Source organism: Petromyzon marinus, chromosome 11, assembly GCF_048934315.1.
Source record: "Petromyzon marinus isolate PM22_M1 ecotype Great Lakes invasive population chromosome 11, UKy_Petmar_22M1.pri1.0, whole genome shotgun sequence".
NCBI classification, from domain to species: Eukaryota; Metazoa; Chordata; class Hyperoartia; order Petromyzontiformes; family Petromyzontidae; genus Petromyzon; species Petromyzon marinus.
Genome location: NC_133677.1, coordinates 4,195,505 through 4,214,550, shown reverse-complemented (window position 1 = coordinate 4,214,550; position 19,046 = coordinate 4,195,505). Strand labels below are relative to the sequence as shown.

Here is a 19,046-nt window from a genome sequence, read left to right as displayed (position 1 = left end):
TGCCCGTGAAGATACACACAACAGCTAATGGAAGGGCCCTCGCCATGGCCGCTTGCATGTCCGTAGGATTATTTTCAATCAACCAATGATCCCGATAACCTGAGTTCAATTCCCGGGCCAGGGCGAACGTCAGAGGCGAGTGCTATCTGCTGAACCGGTCCCGTTCTGTATTGACCAACGTGGCAAAGTTTTTGTGGAACAAACAAATCCATGAACGACAAAGCATCGGGTGGCCTTCGCGCGTCACTAGATTGCCAAAGTGCTGTGCGTCAATTGTGTTTTAAGAGAAATATCAGAGAATGCCACTGCTGCGGTACTTGGATGTCACGGAGACTTTTGCCTCTTGTAAGAATAACGAACAAAATGGGCACGCATTGCTAATGCACCAAAATTACCGATATTAAAGCAAATGTTGCCCCAGTGCATTATTTACGGACAGATTTATCGCGCCCACATTTATGGCACCCAATTGTGAACGCTGAAATAACAGTGATAGCATTAAAGGATAACAAAATACAATTTGACTGTGCAAAACCATTTACACGCTCCATTTTGAGTTATAGCTAGCTACCTGTGGCTGTAAGAATCTGTAGCAGCACAGTTTTAACAAAGACCATAATCGTTAAACATGGGAGCCTGGACTTTAAATATCTATCGTTGCAATGTATTTTTACATTTACTGACATAATTGTGGAGAATCATCTTTCTTCGCTGGCTTTTTTTTTTCAATAAACCGAAAGAGCGGCCCTGTAAATTCCACAACTTGCGTGAGGGTGACACTTAGTACCAATTGAACTAAGCAAAAATTATTACCGTGCCGCAGTGTTTGAAATGTCTTCGAAGTGTATGGCTTGAACATAAGTCAAATTCTCCACTGCTGCCCCTGCAGTTTGGAATTCCCTCCCACCACCTATCCATGAATTTGACTTCCTGTCCCTGTTCAAGTCCAAATTTAAGTTCTTCCTCAACTCTGCTGGCTCTGGTTCACGCTCCGATGTCGTAGTTATAAATATAAACATATAAAGACAAGGATCCCCCTCATACCCTTCACAAACTATTTGGGAAAGTGCTTGTTAGCGAGTAGCACCTATGAAGGCCGGCACGGCACACGAGGGGGTGGTTGGCCAACACCACGCCCGGCCGTCTTTGTCTCCCCAGTGACGATGTTTACACATCGTACAAGGTACTCATTTTTGGCTGAGTCGACTTAGGGGAGGCCCAGGACCGGTTCCAATAATAGTCGACTGGTGTTGGCCGTGAGCGGGAATCAAACCACTGTGCCACGGCTCCCCACGACATGTGTGTGTATGAACATACAAAGAACAAAAAAAAACAAAGATCCCCGTATAGCCTTCAACAGACTGTTGAGGCAAGTGCTGTTAGCGAGTACCTATGAAGGCCGGAACAGCACACGAAAGGGTGGGTGACCAAGACCACGCCCGGCCGCCTTTGTCTCCCTAGCGATAATGTTTACACACTGCTCCAGGTACTCATTTGACCGAGGGGAGGCTCAGAATCGGTGCAGATAATCATCAACGGTGTTGGCCTTGAGCGGCAATCGAACTCGGGTGGCCGGGTTCGTCGCGCAGCGGATTAATCACTATACTACCGCTCACACACACAGTCACACACAGACACACACACACAGTCACACACAGACACAGACACACACACACAGACACACACACAGACACACACACACACGACCCTCTTTCACTGTGGCGTACACTCACCGCTGTTTTGTGCAGCATCTTGCATTCATATGCAACAAAATATGATTACAACGCGCATTTAACGGGCTATGGGGAGTGCGTCCCTTGCTTCAGACGGGTCCTGCCGAGCACGAGGCTCGTGTTGAACGACTCTCAAAGCAGGTCGCGCCATTAGTCGCATATGCCATTGTCGACAACACCGATTTTCCAGGAAAAAAAAGTGACTTTGAAATACAACACTTTCCTGCTCGAACTTTGCACGTATTTTGTTCAATTCAAAGGTCCAACCCCCCTCCCCGCCTCGGCTATAAATACCCATATTATGTGATGTTCTTTTGTTTAATTGAAAAATGCAGGAAAGGGGTGAGCGAGGCATTAAGAATAAAAAAAAATACCGCTGAACAATAACTCCAGAAAACCCTGACCCCTTCGGCTCGTTGTCCGGTGCAGGAAGTGACACCGGCCGCCGCAGCATTGACGGCTTTAAGCGCGCATTCGGTTCGCTTGCCACACCTGAACGTCCGCGGACCCCACTTGAGGGGTCGCTGAACAGCTGCCCACGCGTGTTCGCTTAAGCCCCCTGTTGCCTTACGCCCCCATATGTGGGTGGGTGGGGTGGCGGGGTGTGAAGGGAATCTGTCGCAGACCGCTGCTGCTGCTGCTGCTGATGTACAGGAATGCGGCACAGAAGGGGGTGGCGGCGGGGGGGTGCTGAGTGCGGATTCCGGTAACGTGGCTGACCGCCGTGGGACCGTGGTTCTCGCGACTACTGTAGCCGCCCTCCAGAGGGTGTTTGGCCTACTCTTCCACGCTGGAATGTGGTCAGGTGGGTAAGGTTACAGTAAATGTGCAGGTCCTTCCAGCAATGCTAGCGGGAGGTACCTCCAATAGAGGTTGTTTGGCCTACTCTTCCACGCTGGAATGTGCTCTGGTGGGTAAGGTTACAAAAAAGGTGCAGATTCTTCAACCAATGCTCGCGGAGAGTACCTCCAATAGAGGGCATTTGGTCTACTCTTCCACACTGGAGTGTGTTTAGGTGGGTGAGGTTTCACTAAAGCTCGCGGAGAGTGCCTCCAACGGGGAGGGTATTTGGCCTACTCTTCCACATTGGGCAGACGTTTTGAAAAGCGTTGTCTAGCATATCCACACTTTACCCCACCACACACGACCTGTTGATCAGCTAGCTGCTGTGCACTCATTGATGCTGCTGGTTGGACAGAGGCGGCATTCATGAAACTCTCACCGTTGCTTCAACTGCCATGCCCGGAGATTGCAAATTGCAATGCGCTGACCATTACAGTCCGGCAGCACCACCTTTTATTTCCTTTACTGCAGACACCGGCCACAAAAGATGACTCTTGGGACAAGGGTTCCTGCTCGTCGTCGTAGTACTAGTAGTAATAATAATACAATCAATTAATCGCGTGTAATATTTTAACAGTGCCTGTCTATATTCTTGGTTCTATTCGGTAAAGTCACGTTGAAGGGAAAAAATAGAATAATGAAATATATAAAACAATAAAATTCTCACGACGTTTCGACTGCAACACAAGCAGTCATCATCACACCTGATTTATTATTATGTTATTGTTTCCCTTCAACGTGACTTTACCGAAAGAACCAAGAAAATGAATCACTGCAGTCACGAAAACTTTAAATCAGTGCCTGTCTAATAACACAAATGTGCTGCTGTACGCCACACACACACACAAAATATTGGCGGGACACGTTGTTAATATTTGCAACAAAAAGCTGCACGCAAACTTGAATAATTGATCGTGTTAATTAATAATTGCTGTCCTGCCACGCGGAGCGCTGCTTGCAGACAATGGACGGGGCTGCATTACCGTGAATTAATAAAGGGGCGCATTGCCACCTCCAATGCCTCAACGCAAACAGCCACATTTCACCACCTGTATAGGTACAACGCAATTTTAATTCGCTGTGCCTCGAGGGCTCCCGTAATTGCTCGTGCAACTCGAGTACTGAGATTCAGCGAGGACTCGTGCCGGTCACGAAGCTAAATTGCCCGCATGAATAAAGTAAACTTGCAGAGATCTCGCGCTGTAGGGCTGGTAACGTTCGGGAGATTTGGTTCGTGTCGCCGCGAGAAGATGCCAGCTAGGGACCGTCTCGTGTGTCTGAGCGGTCGTTATCGAGGGGCTGCGAGGGTGCTGTAACGAAATATTTCCTCTGCGGTGTTGATAACGATGCAACAGTCGTCGGCAACAAGAAGATACTTTTTTTTCGAATTCGGTAAAATAAAAACTCAATATTTCAATAGCGGCTAATGCACGTGGCTCAGAGACTGCATCCCTTAATATAAAAAAAAACGTGACGAAGCGAGTCCTTAAAGAGCCGCACGCGTGGCTCCTTAGCCGCAGGTTGGCGATGCCTGCCGTGGGAGAAACGTGGACATTGGCCATGAGTAAAAATGAATGCCTCGCGACTCCATGGGCCAATATCAGACCTGCAGAACCAATGGAAGCAATTGTTGTGCTTAGTTTGTTGCAAGTGATGTTATAACCACACGCACAACAAGAGAAAGACCCCCGTATAGCCTTGACAGACTGTTGGGGCAAGCGCTTTTAGCGAGCACCTATGAAGGCTGGCACGGCACACGAGGGGGTGGGTGGCCAACACCACTCCCGGCCGCCTTTGTCTCCCCAGTGACGATGTTTACACACCGTAACAGGTACTAATTTGAGGCTAAGTCGACCTAGGGGAGGTCCACGACCAGTTCAGATAATCGTCACTGGTGTTGTGCCGTGAGCGGGAATTGAACTCAGGTCGCCAGGTTCGTAGCGCAGTGCGCTAACCACTACCGCTCCCCACACCGACACACACATACCAGCACAACAAATTAAACACAAAAAAATCATTTATTTGAAAACTAATTTCTTTATAACTTATATTTGTGTTTAGTTTGTTGTTCTTCCCCCACACCTCCGATTATTATCACGGTTGGCTGCGTACGGTGCGAAAGAAGTTCAACATACATCTATTGTGAGTGATAAAGCCATGGAAATCCAACTCTTGTGTACGGCATGAGTGTTCGTTCATGGCAAAAGGATGGAGGGTGCCCTTCATTCTATAAGGTGTCCATTTCAAGAGTTCCACACGTAGACCTGCCACTTGCCCTGGCATCCTTACATTGAAAACTACTTTCCCTGTGACTCACCTGGCAATGTGAAATAACACATTGAATTAAAAGCAACGTTAAGTGCTTCAGTCAGTCGAAATGCTGTCAGTTCGGTTATTTTTATTCGAACGATGCAGTGTTTATATTATGCATTTTTTCCCACGGTTAACAAACAGAATCTGCGCGTCATGTGAAACGCGCGTAATTGGCCTCAACGGTGACGTCCTCCCCTTGCCACGTGCGCTAAGATCAACGTTTCGCTGCAGCGTCAGGCACAGAAGTCCGTGAAGAAAGTGAAGGGCGATCAATCCACGCCACCACTTCATCCCAGGCCCTCCCTCCCCCTCCCTCCTCTTCCCCCCCCCCTACCCCAAGCCCGCACTCTCCCCCCATCCCTCCCAGCCCCTCCCCGTTGCATCCCCCCCCCCATTCTCCAAACAATGGCAACCAACCTCACAAGCCAGCGTAGTTGGGGGCTGACAGTTAATGGATTATGACCCCGTGGCTTTGACCACCCAATCCTGCGCCTCGGCCTTGACTCGTGTTGCGTGTCGACGAATTCTCGCCGCGGCGGGGCAGGCAGCATACGCTCGCAGCGAGCGGCGCAGAGGCACAGGTGTTGTGTGTTTGAGCAGATCAATCTGTAGTCGTCGAGCCGAGATCAGCGGCAGGCCTGAAACGGTGCCGGATGATCCTAGTAGCAAAAGTAGCTACATATGCTACGGGCCCCGCACTTGCAAGGGCGCTAAATGCTTTCAAGCTATCAATTCCGGTTCGGTGTTTCTGCACTTGCTCGATTACTATAGTACTATACCGCCTTCAACTTTTTATGAACGACTGGGTGTTTAAGGTTAGCGATTTGTCGTATTACCTAGCTGTATAGCACGCGAAAAAGTATAGTTACTTTACTACGCAATTAGCAAACTTGTGTTTTAATATTTACGTGTTTTTTTTTAATTGAACATATGCTACAGGCCCTGCACTAGCTTAATCAGACCACTGGCCTGAAATCAACCAATGGGATCGCAGCACACACCCCCCGCTGGTCGCTCGCCTTGATCCATGCTGCCTCCCCAACCCCCTCTATCAGGCACAGTGCCGCCGTGGGGTTTGTTGTTGTACATCTTCGTCTTTCCCCCTCCACCATTCTGCTGCGATTGAGCCCATCGGCCCACGACGTCCCATCCGTCAGATTTTCCTAAAGTCCGATTTAGCATAGTTGGATATGTACGGTGCGAAGGAAGTTGAACATACGTACATACCAGTCCTTAAAACCTTCATTGGGGGCTATGTGCTCCGCAAACCGTGATTTTATGTTATAATGCTGTTTCCAGAATGTGTCCGATCTCCAGTCTCAGAGGTTAAGCAGAGTTGAGCCTGGACAATGCTTGGATGGGTGACCACAAAGCAAGCGAGTTTATAGGCTGTACCACGTTGTGGTCAGCAGTGGGCAATGCTTCCCGCCTTCACCAACGCGCGTTGACCAGCGTGGTGAAGTATGGTCAGATAACCAACACGGCACGCCCGGCGTGGGGAGGCCCTCATCCAGCAGTACATTTCCAAAATGGCCATGCATCTGTTACTGATGTCGCATCATAAGCTAACTGTCCGTTCAGAACTTAGTCTCCCTGCAGAGCAGTGCATCACCCTGTGTTAGCAACCGAAAAAGAGAATATCACAAAACAGCGTCTTACATTTCACAAAACGACTTCCCTTTAAGTAATCTATTTTATGTATGTTGAACTTCTTTCGCGCCGTACGTATCCAACCTTGCTAATCGAAGGTGCTGCATTTCCCCACCTGGCCCACTGCAGAGAAACGTTTATTGCACTCAACCCGACGTTTAGCTATTTTCCAAGTTGAAATCTTGCCAATGTAAGTAATAAGTCAAAATTTAATACAAGGATGAATTGTGTGGGCGGTCATTGGTGAGCAGGCCCCCTAAATCATCAACTGGGCTACACTTGACAACCCAGTTTTATCACCGTGGTTGAAACCCAGATTCGAGATTCTTAACCCAGGATCCCAGTGGTGCCGTTTCATTGCTCTGACTCCAAAGCCACGTGGCTGCCCGGATGGCCCAGGTTTTAGATATGGATGATGTGCAATGTACACACGTTTTAACGAGTGCCACTTCCAACATCTGCGCTACGGATCTCTCGGTGTGAATAAGGTCCAACTTGTCTATTTAAATAAGCCAGCATGAAAACTGGCACTATTAATTAGTTTCTGCGGTCACATTTTCTCTTCAATTGCTACCCGTCATTTTGAGAACACAAAAACACCCGCAACTCTTAAATTAAATTGCACTACTGCCGCAAAAAAACCCCAACAGACTTGCCAGCGTGAAAGGCAGCAGGCTTGCACTGAGACCAAAGTAAATCCAAAGGCGTGAGGAGGCTCATGTGGAGAGATTGAAGGTAATGCTTTTGTAACCCACATTAATTGTTCTGGTTTCGTTGCACAGATGGATAAATAAAGCTATAACCGAGTGTTCGTTATCGCTGCAGTAAGCCAGCATTGCTATATAAAGGGCATTTATCATTTGGCACATGTGTCTTTTTTGACACCGTTCCATTTTGGAAACATCTCTAGCATACATATTTAATCATACCATGAGACCGCTTATTAACATATGGCATCAGAATAAAAGGGAAAGTGACTCATGTTCATTATAAGCGACTGTCTGTAAGAGAACAAAAAGAAAAAACTTTTAAATATGATAGTGCTCGCCTTTTTTTTCTTCCCCTGCCCGTTTTAAGTCTGCAACAGCAGCTCAGCACATATGGCTCGTGTGTTTCTGGGTTGGAAACTGCGCATACATTATCATGCATAATACAGCGCTCCCTCCATTTAATATGCAAATTTGCTGAAATATTACTGAGCGCCTTCTGTTCCGCACGAAGCCATTTGCATTGCAAATGGAATCGGCGCTGTATAATTAATGAAAACTGTCAATTTTACCTTCCGAAGTAATTTGATTAACATGCTGATAGGATGAGGGCCAAGTTCGCTAAACTAAGTGACTTGAAAGTGAAACAAGATTTACCCAAAGTAGCTCACGGGAGAGTATCGATGGCACCGCGCAGGGGATAAATGGGCTCGTTAGAGCACTGTTGTAAATTTACACATTAAAAAGCGCACGATTGGCAAAAAAAAAAGCGGAGGTTGTTACTATGCCTATAACGATGTCCGCGCATAAATTTCGCCGGGGCCGAAATCGCTTCGTGTGCAAATTCGGCTCGCTCGGAGAAAGAATAGGGCTCAACGAGTGCCAAAATGAGTGAATAACAAGGGTGGTTTGGCCTGAGAATGGATTTCTGCACTGCCCAGAGAAAACGGGTTTATATTAAATGTGCTGTTTGAATGCCGATAGTGAGGGCGGTGGAAACAGACCCAACACCTCTGCGGACGCAGCCACGGTCGCTTGCTGCTTCATCTGATATCGGTGGTCGGTGCGCGCGTGTGTGTATGTCTGCATGTTGAAATTATTTCGCACCGTACGTAGCCAACCGTGATAATTGGAGGTGTGGCGATGAGTCGGTACGTGACTCGATGCATCCGGTCTCAGACTCAGCAGATAGTTGATCACGTCATCATGACAATGTCGGCCCGGTGCACGCTAATACACGCTGGAGACATTAATATGTGATTTGGAATCAAAAGCTGGGAGATGACGTGCCAGAGTAGGAAGACGTCCTAACACGCGCACGAAAATTTATTTTACTGAATGCGCCATCAGCTCCTGGAAGCATTTAAACCATTGCCAAAATGAACGTGACATCTTGACACATCTGCACTCCTGCATATTTAAGTGTAATCAAAACATCAAACGAGCTTCTATTGGAGTGCCATATTGTTCAACATATGTTTAAATAATGAATTGTAAAATGTCCAAATCAGTTTTAAAAGGCCCTCTGTCTAATTCCGCCAGCACAGACTATGATGGCCATGCGCAATGTATTCATTGTCTATGCACGGTCATTAATTTTCTCACTAAAAAAACAGGCCGTATTTAGAAAGCCGTTCTTTGAATGAAATCATGTATTTGTTCATGAGCCAAAACAATAATTAATTTGCGGTCATATACGCGGCCAAGTTTGATCTACTGCTGGATAAAGGCCTCCACAAGTTGTCGCTATTCCTCACTATTGTTCACTGCAAATTTCAGTGTCCTGAATTCGATTCCCAGCCACAGCTGTCATGTCAATAGCAATGGCTATCTGATCCAAACCTGTGCCACCCTTTTCACCGATTACGGGCAATCAACCACCCATGCACCCATAAGCCATTGGGAAGTCTTCTTTCAGGAATCCACTGGAAAATAAATATACATTAATATAATTATTTTATATATACAATAATATATCTCACTATACGAAACATACATATAAACTGGTCGTGTGAGGTTCAAATTGATTGGATGAAATGGTGAGATTGTCAAATGTATGAAACAAAAAAAGATGAGCGATGATAGTGAACGCAGTAGGGGGTGATATATTGCTTTTTGCAGAGCCAATCAACACTTATTATATATAAAAAATCGCGCACACGTGTATCGTGATTGATCACAGAACAGTGTGAGTCATCGCACACCTGCCAGTTCCAATGTTAAAGACATCCGTGTTGGGGTTTTTTTTTCTTCCTCTGAGCAATGTTTACATTTCTTCAAAGTGGGACACGTCACAAAAATGAAACAAAACGTAAAATAAGAAGCGGATATTAATTAAAAACGCCGATATATTGGATGGTATCGTTTTTTGTTTGTTCGCAGTCGCTGGGAATGTGTACGGCGCGCGCTCGAAGCCCTCCTTCTCTGCGAGAGAGATGCGCACGTGGGGGAAGACGTTCGGACAAGGACGCTGACAGCGCGTGGCACGGTGCGTCAATAAGGGTGACACCGCGGCGCGTCGAGACGATGCCGCAGCGGTGGCGGTGACCCACACGCACACACAAAGACAAAGATCACCCGTATAGCCTTAACAGGCTGTAGGGGCAAGTGCTGTTGGCGAGCACCTATGAAGGCCGGCACGGTACACGAGGGGGTGGGTGGCCAGCACCACGCCCGATCGCCTTTGTCTTTCTAGTGGTGATGTTTACGCACCGCACCAGGTACTTATTTGAGGCTGAGTCGACCTAGGGGAGGCCCAGGACCGGTTCAGATAATCGTCACTGGTGTTGGCCGTGAGCGGGAATTGAACTCGTGTCGCTGGGTTCATAGCGCAGCGCGCTAACCCATACACTACCGCTCCCCACACGCACACACACACACTTACGCACACACACACACTTACGCACACACACACGCGCGCCTCCCCTTGCACCCTCCCGCCACGCCGTCCGAGTGGGAGCACCGGGGTAGCAAAAGGCGGGGGCCCTCCTTCGCTTGCCTAATGAAAATTTCCTTCCGATGTTTAATTCATTACCGCTGTCATCCGGAGCGCAAAAGCCACTGATTTCATAAGCGAGCGGCTCCTCGTCAGTTAATTAATTCAATAAGGCTTTTACACGGCCATTAATGAGACTTTTAGAATCCGGAGCCTTAATTAGTATAAAATATTGCGCGCGAGCCGGTGTGTTGATTTTCACCCGAAGTCTCGAAGGCAGACTGCGACAGGTCACTACAAGGAAAATTGTTTGGTGGGTCAGGTGCTAAGTGTTATTTCATTATGCATTTCCTTTCTTCCAGACAGCACAGTGTGGTACGCATTATAAAATAATGAGATGAGATTGAATCCCGATGCTTCATAAGACCGCATTGTAAGAATGACTATTGGGTGTACATGTCACAACGATAAAATAAGTAAGACATTTTTGTTCACACATCTTGGGGGGAAAAATAAAATATTTCGGATTTTCTCAAATGAAACTGCCATTGCAGACAGGAAATTGTAATTTAGGGATGTTACATTTTTCCGCTGTCATTTTTTTCGTGGCTTTTTGCCATTTCCAGGGTAGCAGATGCCTTTCTAAGACAAGTAAAAATCATCCTTGACTTTAGACATTTTTCCACATTAAAATACAACAACCGTCTCACTCTCCCAACCCCCCACCCACCCCAGCACTGCCACCACCAACCACCCTCGCGTCAATCAAATCTGTAAATGACAAAAAAAATCAATCGTAACTTAATAATAGTGCAGGCAACCCCCCCCCACACACCGAAACACACCCCAACTTTTTCATGAAGAAGGACACACGTCATACTCAGTGTGCACGAAGCAAGCAGAGCCACAGAGGTGGAGGCTTGAGATGGCTTTCTCGCTTCCGCTGCCAGCAAGTGCCTTGGCTCAAGACCACGAGGCTCACTTGACGCGCCACAAAGCCTTCTGGGCCAGAGAGACGATGTTCATTTCTCTCTCTCTCTCTCGCTCACCCACGCCTCGGGAATAGCATCTCACAACCGGCCATTGCTGACACGGGAAGCGGACGCTGTCAACTGTAGATACTTCACCGCTCAAACATTGCTGCTGCATGATTGGGGGAGGGGGGGTTCTTTACGTGCGTGTGATGTAGAGCGTGCGCAGAAAACGCCGGTGGGAAGCGCATGCTTGGAATTGCCATTGAGACACCAGAAGGAGGAAGACGTGGATTCCATAACGTATGGCAGGTTAATGGCATCGCTCAGAGTGTTAACAAAAGTAAAGCGGGCTTGGGCAGGACACGTCGCTCCAAAAGGACGATGGGTTAATGGTCAAGAAAAAATCATAACGGAGTGGCATCCAAGGAGATGGAGCGATGAAATCAGCCAGTGCGCAGTTGCTGGGTGCATTATATTATTTCATCGGAGAATATTGAAAGACGGTGACAGCTTGGGGGCGGATTTCATCCAAGAGTGGATTGAACATGGTTTACAATGGTTTCAAAAGTAATCGTATATTGGGGAGGGACTTTTGGTTTTAGTTTTTTTTTTGTATCAGAAAACGTATTGCTTGCCTGATTTCCTGCGCCAGTTGGAGGATCAAATCGTATCAGTGGCAATATTTTACTCCTTTCAAGGACATCCTTCCTCACATCGAGATTTGATATTAAAGAGTTTGCAAGTGCTGCCATGTGCTGTCTTATTTAATGACGTGACGCGGTGTGGAATCGCAACCATCTTAGCGCTCAGCCTCCCGGTAATTAGCTTGAAACCCTGCGCAGACTTTTCCTCTAATTATCAAATTGTGCTGAAAATAGCAGGCGGCCAATTAACGGTTATTAAGGCGTTGGGAAGGGGGAGGGGCTTAATTAACAAAGTCCTGACGGCGGCAGTTTGAAACTCTTGATTTTGAGTCTGGGGAGGAACACAGCATGGACAAATGACTTCCGTTCCCGTGTTTTTAAAGCCTCATTACTGCACCAGAGCACAATGGGAGAAAAAACAAAACTGATACACAAACAAGCGAGGTTTTTTTGTTTGTATTTTAATAAAAAATAAATAAAGCGCAGCACAGTGTACTTCAAAGCATTTCCATCACTGTTTGGCGGCGGGTGGAACGATTCGTCCATTCATCGGTAAATATCAATTCCTTAAGCTCACCGCACGTGCATGAAATCACAATCGATGGCTTTAAATTCATATCTGTTGTATGCGAGGGGTACGCGCCACTAGAGGCGCTACCATTCACGATAATCTACAATACATATGTATATTGATTGTTGAATCGAATAGAAATGCTGAATTGTGGCAATTTATGGTATCACCAGGGGGGGAGGGGGGGTTAAATAAATCAACCATTACCCTTCACTGTGTAATGACGAACCACAGCTGCATTATTATATTCTATCTGTGCATATGGCAATACGGTCAGCAGCTGAATGCCAATGTCGAGGTCTGCTAGCTACGAGGAGAGGGATTCAGGAGAGAGAGGTAGAGAGAGAGAGCGAGAGAGAGAGACTTGACTTTTAAACAACTTTTATTGCCGCCAGCAGCAACAGCACTGGAGGCGATTCCGATATGAAACACACAAAGTCACCAGCAAACAAATTATCGCTATAAATCCACACGCTGTCACGCTAAATGCACCGCGCACAACACGAAAGAAAAGACACGTGGTGGTGGTGGTCATCGCGCACGCCACGGTGACGAGCGAGCGCTTCAGAAGGTGAACATGAGAGTGCCGTTCACGCTGGTACAGAGAGGGGCTTTTCCGGCTCCCCAGCGTTCGAATAAGACGCGCACATCACCGACACGTGTGTGGTACATGGCGTGCTCCAACCGGAGCCGCGCCTTGAGCAGGCCCCTGAACACTGGAAGCAGCACAGAGCAGCCGTCAGTGTCACCTTCCAGCATCTTTTTCCTCGTTCTGTACAGAGAGCTGGAGTTCGTGTGGCAGTTGCTATTCCTCCATTGGATGAGCGCAGACCACAGTGGTTCGTACTCTTTGGTTCTATTCGGTAAAGTCACGTAGGTAAAAAAAAAAAATAATCACGACGTTTCGGCCACAACACAAGCGGCCTTCATCAGGTGGTTCGCCCATGCGGTCCCGAGTTTGGGTTGCGTGACACTGCAACGTCGCAGCTACCGTGGCCCGTCTTGAGTTCTCCATTCGCGAAGGAGCTGCGCGTGTGCATCGGCATTGTTGATGTCGTGACGACTGGATGACGATCACAACCACCGGTGACTCCGGCGAACGAGGCGATGACGGCATTTGGGGCAGCGAAATTGAATGTTTAAGCATTTTGGGCCGTGGATGGCACGATGAGTTTTAAAAGTTGTATTTACCGAGTGTATTTTTAAGAGTCAATCTCACCGCTTTTCCTGTGTTCCTATACCCTGGTGATATAGTGTCAGGATGTTGAAAATTAAGTCAAAGTATTCAGTTCCCGTGTCTGCAGTGCGATGAAACGCAACGATCCCTGTCAACACGGCGCATGTTTTTGTGGTAATGCGCATGAATTAGCAATGCACCCAGCCCCGTAGAAATGCCATCAATAACAACTCAGTTTCAACTGTATACACAATCTTTCTTTCGCTATTTAAATGAACTGATCTTCACCAAACACGCACAAGCACGCTTACACCCAAAACTCGCGAAATGTCTTTGCATTTTGAAAGGTGCATGTCCGCGATCAACACAAATGCCTGCTTCATTCGTAGTGTCTGAAGAAGGGAGGAGAATATATGCTTCGTGTGTGCGCGTTTGTGCGTTATTTAACGGTTGCACACACAGGCAACAACAACAACCGCCATTCGCCACTAAGTGGCGGTGACGTCACCACGACGCTTGTGCCAGGCCATGTGCACCTTGAGGCCACGTGAAGTTTCGCACGCCCCCTGGCAGGAGGTCACGGGGCAGACCCAGGTGCCACGGGTCGACTGACTGAGATGACCGAGATGACTGGCTGATGCACCACCTGTCCCCCTACTGTGCCAACACAGACACACACAGACACACACGCGTACTAACACAGTCAATGTTGAAACTTATGTTGAACGGCACCGCTTAAACAGAGTGAGCAACAATATAACCTTCGCGAACGGATTTATTTATTTTTAATTTATTTTCCCTGTGATGATCATGTTCGCGTTATGTGCAATTTTTGTCTCTGTCGTTATTTACGTATTCGTCTTTTTAGCTCTTGATTTGCTAAGTGGGTGCGGGCGCGGGGGTGTTTTTATATAATCTGTGTAAGGGACTGGCTAATTGCTGTTGCGGCGTTGTGGGATGCAATTGCATAAACGACGCTCTATAAAATGAAAGTATTATTATCATTTGTCTATCACGAATTTTGCTTCGGCACTCGCCGCCTATGCTACCTTGGGAAATGCTTTGCGACTCCCATCACTGAATGGTACTATTCCTAGTTTTTATCTGATGGTGTTGTTGTCCAAAATCTCCTACAACGATTACAGACAGTTTGTATGCCAAAACAAGCTCCTGAACTGAAATAAGGATGCCGCAAGCTGATCAGCTGGGGCATGTGAGCAGTCGTTACACACAACAACCCAAAAAAGACGTGTGACGCACAGTCATTACCACAGCTGCAAACGGTGGTTATTAAATATTGTGCCAACAGTTTTTGACGTGACTGTAAGAATTTCGAAGTAAGGAAATAAACCTTCAACAAGGAAGGGGGATCATCCCCCCCCCCCCCCCCGATACGAACTCAGTGACTCTGTCCCTGGCCACGGCTACCATCAGTGGCGAGTGAATTCTAAACCAATTCTGGGTCTCGCACCCGCAACAGCGCGACGATTCCATTGGCCGAGCAATCCTCGTGACGGCCACGACATCGGGAAGCCTTTCATTCAGCAGTGGATCGACAGAGGGCTGTCAGAAAAGAAGGTCAAAAGGTCAAGGGACAGGCATGCACTACTACGAATACGACTGCACGTTGCCGTATGCCTACAGCACGTACGTGGGGCTCACTGCTGCTGGGTCGGTTAAGAACCCGTATTGTTTTATTGCATAGGACACTTTGTTACTCCGCATAAATCGTGATCGTCAAAGAATATGCACGTACAAAACGCCTAAATATGCAAAGACGCATGAGTAACATTTATTAAAATTACCAATGAGATATACAGGAGCTTTCTAAATTCTGATGTTAATTGTTTTGGTGGTTGAACATGCAATTGATGCGAGCTGTGAGTTGTCGCATAACCTCCATCAACCAATGCGCTGCATACACACGACGAAGATCTGGCATTTAGCCTCAAAGATTGTTGTTGGGGCAAGCGTTGTTACCCAGTAGATAGAGCAACGTTGGTGGCACGTGTCTGAATCCGTTGGGCCAATTTTGGCCCAACGTTCCATGTCAACTGGGATTAACAAGCTAATCTTAAGGCTGGCACGGCACTCAAGGAGTCTGCCTTTGCCACCGTCGTGTTGATGTTTATGGAATGCACAAGTGACTTGACCTAGGGGAAGTCCTGTACAAGTTCTGATGCCATTCGATACAATGCAGTAAAACATTACTCCGTTGAGAATCCCATGTACACCTATGCAATGGTAAACCTCAAAGTTAAATGCGTGTATTGCGATGTATTTGTATATTTCTCTCCTTGACCCATATATTTTAGAGCCCTTTGTCAGTAGATGACTGAAGGAAAGCCTCCCCATTGGGATCTGTTTTTATAATACTCCACCCGACTGGTTAATCAGTGCACGTTAGTGAGGTGGAAGAGGCCCAGTAAACAGGTTTAGCAATGATTTACCACTGACGTTGGGCATTCAAACTACGCTCGCTGGGTTTCATCCAGAGCGCATTGAGCTAACCACTGCGCCCCCCCTCCTCCACTCCTCCACGTGCGCACACACCACACACAAACAGCACAGTGTAGTGTGGTTTATCCGGAAGTCTGGCGCAAATCCCAATGACGTCTTGAGCCAGCAGGAAGGCCACAATGTGTGCTTCCATGTGGAGCATTCCCGTGTTCCAGTTATTGTTCTCATGTTTTCTTTATGCACTGTTTTGTGGGGGGAGGGGGAACCACGTGCACTACAAAGGAGACGATCGTGTGTATCATCCACCTACCACACGGCTAAATTGTTAACGTTGTAAATATTACAGTTGCAACATTTGACGATTAAACTTGCCGCATTTGTGACACGGCGTGATTTTCTCTTCACCACCGCCGAAGCGCCTGCTTACTTCTAGATTTGAAGCTTTCGTGACTGCAAGGATTCATACAAAAACAAAGACTAGCTTTGCTTACTGTTTACAACCTTTTGGTTAATCTCCACTGATGAGCTGAGGTCTCTCCATTCCGTGTCGATCGTCGGGCGTTGCTTGACTTTACTTCACCGTGCCAGCCAGTGGCGGGTTGGTGCAGTGGCGGGGGAGCGAGGGTTGAGGACCGTTTGAGCTTAACTCTCGTGGATGTTATAGTTTCAACTCACGTGACAAATCAGACGAATCGAAAACATGAGTCATGGGCAGCGACAGTGCTTGACTTTTGCGTGTTGTGTAGATGATATGTTACGTGCGTGCGTGCCCTTCGTGGCAAACTCGAGTGGCCGCTGTAAGTGTCAAATCCTTCTAAAGTCTAAAGCCTCAAAGTGGATGATGCTCTGTGTGACCGCGACCGATGATTGGCAGGACATTGTTTTGCAACGTGCGCGCCCTCTGCGAGTGCGCTGCGCATGATTCCGCGGGCAGCATTGCCAACGAAAACAAATTGTTGTTGTGACAAATTAAATTTAGATGGTGTTCCAACAAAACTGTTAATGAGAGGGCAATGTGAGATGTGAAAAAAGGCAAGGGACTTTATAATTGGTCATAACATGAAAAACGTGTTGGATTTTTAAGGCATCTGGAGAAGGAGATGTATACGCTTCTGCAGGAATTATGCAGCTATTATTTAATCATCATCATCATAAGCCATTGTTTATCCACTGCTGGATTAACGCCACACCATGCCACCGCCATCTTTCACCGTCCAGTGCTGCTACCATCCAGATCACTCTAGCGCACGAACTGATTTAATTGCTCCATCTCCACGCGAACGTAAACTTCGTGGACCACCGTCTCTCCTTTAGCTACCATGTCATCACCAGGCTTGTCCATTGGCCATAGTCCTGTCTCACGATGTGCCTTGCCCAAGCTCATTTACGTTTGTTAATTAGCAATATGATGTCGCTGGTTTGTGTTTGTCGCCTGATCCGATGTAATTCCCATCGTGCATCTCTCCATGCTTCTTTGCTCAGGAACATATCTCATGAAATTCCACCATTGTTTTCGTATTTTAATCTATCTGTATGAACAATGTATTAAAGTGTACCGAATTGCTTTTTCATCGACCAGTTCATTGGAAGTGCAAAATGTTAGTGTTTATTGACAGATGAGAATGTTGTTTTGTATCACAATTTAAGTAAATTCGTGGGCATACAAATCGTTTTTTTATGTTTCCGACTTTACAATTGTAAAGCTTTAGAGATGTGCTTCAATAATTACTTACATTGCCTTCTTAAAATCCTGTGCCAAGAGTTCTCTTCAGTGCTTGTTCAAATTTGGGCTGCATCTGTCTCGCATCCTTACACTTTTTTCTTTGGCTTCACGTAACGACAGGGTAAATGAAGGACGTACAGGATTTCGTGGACGTGGAAACATTCCACCGGGTTTAATTGCTCAGTTTTGTAGCATTTAATTGGCAGGCAAATTGTACACAAGTCATTGGCAAAGCGGTTTTGTTTTTGAAGCAGGACTAACTTTGCTCAGATGTTATAAACACAGCTTTGTGCGTTGTGTGTGTGTGTGCGCGCGCATGTGTTCGCTATGAACCCCTCGGTCGACTCAGCCTCAAATGAGTACCTGGTTCGGTGTGTTAACATCGCCACTAAGGAGACAAAGGCGGTCGGGCGTGGTGTTGCCCCCCCCCGCCCCGTGTGCCGTGCCGGCGTTAATAGGTGCTCGCTAACAGCACTTGCCCCAACAGTCTGTTAAGGCTATACGGGGGTTCTTTGTCGTTTGGCATAATAAAAGTGTTACACACTCGAAATGCAGGTGCAGTCTTGGTGTAAACAAATTCACATTTTGTTCCAACTAAATCGTGACAATATCCTCTGTTTCTTAAGTACCAAATGGCAGGTACTTATAAAGTTTTAAAAAAAATTAGTTTTTTAGTAACCGGCTTATTTACTTTAACACGTAGGTTTTTTACTGATTGGCCGTGTCGGGTGGTGGAGGGTTGCGACACATTTATAATAACGCGATCTATCCCCAAAAACGGCTTATATTTTGATTTAAAGCTTTCGTGACTGCAGGGATTCATATTCTTGGTTCTTTCGGTAAAGTCACGTAGAAAGGGAAACAATAAAATAATAAAAATATAAAACAATAAAATGCTCACGACGTTTCGACCGCAACACAAGCAAATCATCATCAGGTGTGAAAACCACAGCAATACAGTGTTCTTGCTGTGAGAATTTAATTGTTTTATATTTTTATTATTTTACTGTTTCCCTTCTACGTGACTTGACCGAAAGAACCAAAAATACGGCTTATATATACGTTATCGTCCTCTCACTATGAATCGGAGGCTACACGGGGGATCATTGTCTTTTGTCTGACGCGCTAACTGTGCATGCTCGTTTCTTCTTTTTTTTCCTTCTATCCATGAAGCGGTTTAATTTCTACGGTGATTTTTTTTTTTGGGGGGGGGGGCTGTTCTCTTCGCCAATGTCGTCGCGCGGAAGAACGCCAGGCGCCTACCTGCACCGTGAAGCAACAACAACAACAACAAAAAGCCCTCTGCTCGCGCGAAC

The 19,046-nt window shown here is 46.8% G+C and overlaps 1 long non-coding RNA gene across 2 annotated transcripts in view; it reads left to right on the top strand.

Annotated features, from left to right (window-relative positions):
* Positions 1 to 17,674, top strand: part of LOC142924274 (uncharacterized) — a 72,595-nt gene extending 54,921 nt beyond the window's left edge. Inside the window, exons 2-3 of one of the 2 annotated variants that reach the window (XR_012941460.1) lie at positions 9,629 to 9,734; positions 15,028 to 17,674. This is a non-coding gene — a long non-coding RNA (uncharacterized LOC142924274). Of the gene's footprint in view, positions 1 to 9,628; positions 11,901 to 15,027 lie in introns of those variants that run through there. The other variant, XR_012941459.1, reaches the window with a different exon arrangement.
* The last annotated feature ends 1,372 nt before the right edge of the window (positions 17,675 to 19,046 follow it).